Genomic DNA, 4408 nt, shown 5'->3' on the forward strand with positions numbered 1-4408 from the left:
TCCAATCAGATTTTACAGAAGAAAAAAATTTTGAGAGGGACTATGTGGAACATGCATGCCCACACATACTACCAGATATACAAATATCAGAAAAAGTAATACAGGAGGAGTTAAGTAAATTAGACAGAGGAAAAGCAAATGGTCCTGATGAAATTTCATGTTGGGTGCTACAAGAATGTGCAAAGGAGTTAAGTAAACCATTATTTTTAATTTTCAAGAAATCCTTGAGTCAAGGTATACTACCTGATATTTGGAAGAAAGCAAATATTGTCCCCTTATTCAAGAAAGGAAATACACAAAATCCACTCAACTACCGACCAGTATCACTGACCAGTGTTGTAAGCAAGGTATTAGAAAGGTTATAAGAAAAGCTTGGGTAAATCATCTAGAAGAACACAATATGATAACAGAAAGTTTGGTTTCAGAAAAGGAAAATCATGTGTTACTAATATGTTGAGCTACTATGACAGAGTAACAGACACAATACAGGAAAGAGAAGGATGGGTGGACAGTATCTATTTAGATTTCAAGAAAGCATTTGACACAGTACCACACCAAAGACTTTTATGGAAACTGTACCATCAAGGAGGAATTCGAGGCAAACTGTTTTGTTGGATGCAAGATTTTCTGATAAAAAGAGAAATGAGAACAGTACTAAGGGGAAACTACTCATCATGGAAAGAAGTGACTAGTGGAGTATCACAGGGCTCAGTGCTGGCACCAATCATGTTTTTAGTGTATATAAATGATATAGACAGTAACACTGGAAATGAAAGCTAGCTAAATATGTTTGCAGATGATGCAAAAATACAAAGGAGAATTACTAACACAGACTCTTGTAAAGAGCTACAAGAAGAACTGAATAAACTTCATGAATGGAGTAATACATGGCAAATGGAATTCAATGTGGACAAGTGTCATGTAATCAAGTTTGGTAAAAGTGGAAAAAGACCTGATTGGGATTATATGTTAGGAAATAAAACCCTACACACATCAGAAAGAGAGAAGGACCTAGGTGTGATTATCAATAACAGACTATCTCCGGCTGACCACATCAGTGAGAAGGTACGGAACATGTATACACTGCTTGCAAATGTGAGAATAGCATTCACATACATAAATGAAGACATGCTAAGAAGGATAATAACATCATTCATCAGACCAACCCTGGAGTATGCATCAGTAGTCTGGAGTCCTCATCTCAAAAAACACATAGACAAGATTGAAAAAGTTCAAAGGGCCGCTACAAGATGGATACCAAGCTTAAGGGATCTAAGCTATGAAGAAAGACTAAATAAACTGAATCTACCAACACAACAGGAGAGAAGGAAAAGAGGTGACATGATAATGCTATATAAATGCATATCAGGGAAGGAGAAAATAGACATAAATGATTACTTAACATATGGGGAAGCATCAGCAAGAGGACACTGCAAAAAACTGCATAAGGAGAGGTGATAAAGACGTGAGGAAATTCAGTTTCCCAAACAGTGCAACTGATCAGTGGAATGCACTACCGGATGAAATAGTGTGTGCCTAAACAATTCACAAACAGTAATCCCTCTAATATCCGAACGCCCAATATCCAAACATCCCCACTAACCAGACATAATCATCCCAGGATCCAATATTCCCAAAATGGTCCGAAAACCGCAAAAAATAAAATAAAAAAACGAATTTTTCCCGCTCGTAATTTGAACTTGGCGTGCGGGGCGTGGGACAGCTTTGTTGTGGCGCATTATTCTTCCAACATCCGATAGAGCGCCCCTGCATCCTCCCCACTTTCCGCCTGTCTCTCGTCGCGAGTGCACGCTCGTCGTCATGGCTGCCCACGTGCTCGTTTTTGTGGTGGTGCCTCACCTGCTGCAGGCACTCCTGCTGCTCTCGTGCCTCTTATTAGTGTGTGTGATGATGGCCCCGCAGCCTGAGAAAAGAAAGAGAGTGGTGTTGACTCTGGAGAAGAAACGGGAGATATTGGAGAAAGTAGATGCGGGGTGGTCTTCTTCCCGCATCCTCCGCGAGTTCATCCTGGCCCAATCTACATTGTTCGATATCAAGAGATCCCGAGACAAACTCATGCATCTCGTTGAGAAGCAAACGCAACGTGGAGAGGAAGGTGATGTTTACTCCCAAGTTTGCTGAAGTCGACCACTCCATGTTGATTTCGTATCGACAGCAACGTGCTGCTGGTGTGATGGTAAGTGGTACGGAGCTGAAGGCTGCTGCTGAGAAGTTCGCCAGGCTTCACGACGCCCTAGACTTCAAGGCATCCAAGGGTTGGCTCTTCACGTTCAAGTTACGATATGGCCTTATCAACCGTAAAGCCCATGGCAAAGCTTTGGACGCTAATGAGGATGGAGTTGACGAGTTTCAGCACAAGGTGAAGGGCTTGATCGACAGGGAGGGCCTCACTCTCGGTCAAGTCTACAATGCTGACGAAACTGCTTTATTCTATCGCTCTTTGCCAACGAACACTCTAGCCAAGGAGACGGAGAAGCGTGTACCTGGCCGCAAGCTCTCCAAGCAATGGATATCTGCTTTGTGTTGTGCCAATGCTAACGGCATGCACCGGCTTAAGCCCGTTATTGTTGGCCGTGCAAAGCAGCCTCAGTGTCTTCGTGGGGTGATGGATGTCCTTCCTGTCGTCTGGTACCATTCTCTGAAGGCATGGTTTACAGCCCAGATCTTCAAAGACTGGGAATCCCGCGCGACCAGGTAAAGGCCCTCCTTCTCCTTGACAATGCACCTGCCCACCCGTGCGACAAGGACTTGGTGGCTGAGAATGGCCGGATTAGGTGCATGTTTCTGCCACATAATACGACTGCTCTCATCCAACCAATGGACCAAGGAGTGATCCTGGCAACAAAGTGCCTATACCGAAGGAAGTTCCTGGACGAGGTGATGGTTGTTCTCGAGGACGAGGACAAGCGCAGGGAGGGATGGGACACGCGAGGCCAGCGGACTTTGGAAAACCTTCGCCGCTACAACATCAAGTCTGCAATCTATAACTGGGCCAGTGCATGGAAGTCCCAGTCAAGACTCTAGAAAATGGTTGGTCTCGTCTGCTTCTCGGAACGGATGTGGAGTACAATTTCCTAGGTTTTGACGTGGATGACTTCCATGCACGGCTACATACCCATGGCGACGATGTTGATGTGGACGATGTGCGTGAGTGGTTGGATGACAACGAGGGCAATCCTGGGTATCAGACATTGTCTGATATCGAGATCGCATCTTCAGTTGCAGGTGTAAGTACCCAGCTTGAAGATTCCAACGAGGATAGCGACGATGATGTGGACTCCTATCAGCATGACACTACTCCAGCCATCCTCAAGCTGAGCGCACTCCGGGAACACCTAGAGTTCGTTCTCGACTACCTGGAACACCTGGGCTGCGACAGGGAGATGGGGCCCTTGGGACTCGTGGAGGAAGTGCGTGCTTTCAGGCAGCGCATCATCAATCGTCAGAATCATCGTTCCTTGCATCAATCAACGATTGACAGTTTTTCAGGCCCGTGACCCCCACTGTGCCCAGCCCTGACTCCACTCCGTTGCCTCCCCAAGACAGGCCCTCATGATCCAAGCCACAGCCCAGCACATCAGCCACGGTGGAGTCACCGCTCGATGTGAGTTTGCGTCTATCTTCACAGTCGTCTGCAGTGGGTATGCCATCACCAAGACCCAGCGATGCACCCCTAGGTCACCTGCCAGTGATACTCTCGGACTCTGACAGTGATTAAACAGCAAGAACTTCTCCACTAGACCACACGGGAATTTACAGTGTTGTGCAGTGAAAAAAACAATGCGTTGTGTTAAGGATTTACAGTTGTGAGTGAAAAGACAATTTTTGAACTAAATTTAACATAAATAGACTTGTTTGTTTTTGCTTTAGAAAATGGTTAGAAGAGTGGGAAAAGTTAAAGTGCAGAGTGCAACACCTAGTAAATTACAATGGAGCATAAGTTAAACAAGAGCGCGCACTGTTAAGAGAACGGACTTCTGAGTGCGATTGACTAAGTTCAGTGCAAGACTTCATGAACAGTGTACTGCAAGTGCTTCAGGTAATCCTTCTTACTGTCAGAGTCCGAGAGGAGGCGGTTATTCATCGAGATGGCCATGGACTTGCTGTAAGTAGGCAGAATGTTTCATACTGTACTTTTTTCCATACTATACTTACCTGAAACACCTCATTTCACTCTTTAATGTCCTTTATTGGTGTGAATAGGGTGTTAGGAGCTATGCATGTGCATTAGGAAGGTGTTTTTCTGAGTTAGGCTAGGTTAGGGTCCATAAGTACCAGTCCAGGAGCCAGGGACTTGTAAGTACCCAGAATGTTGCATATTGTATGAACCTACCTCAAAAACCTCATCTTATGCTTCTTTTGCATTTATTTCAGTCTTTTATGTGCC

This window comes from Coenobita brevimanus, chromosome 20 (assembly GCF_032717465.1).
Source record: "Coenobita brevimanus isolate Jiangsu-jjx chromosome 20, ASM3271746v2, whole genome shotgun sequence".
Taxonomy (NCBI): Eukaryota; Metazoa; Arthropoda; class Malacostraca; order Decapoda; family Coenobitidae; genus Coenobita; species Coenobita brevimanus.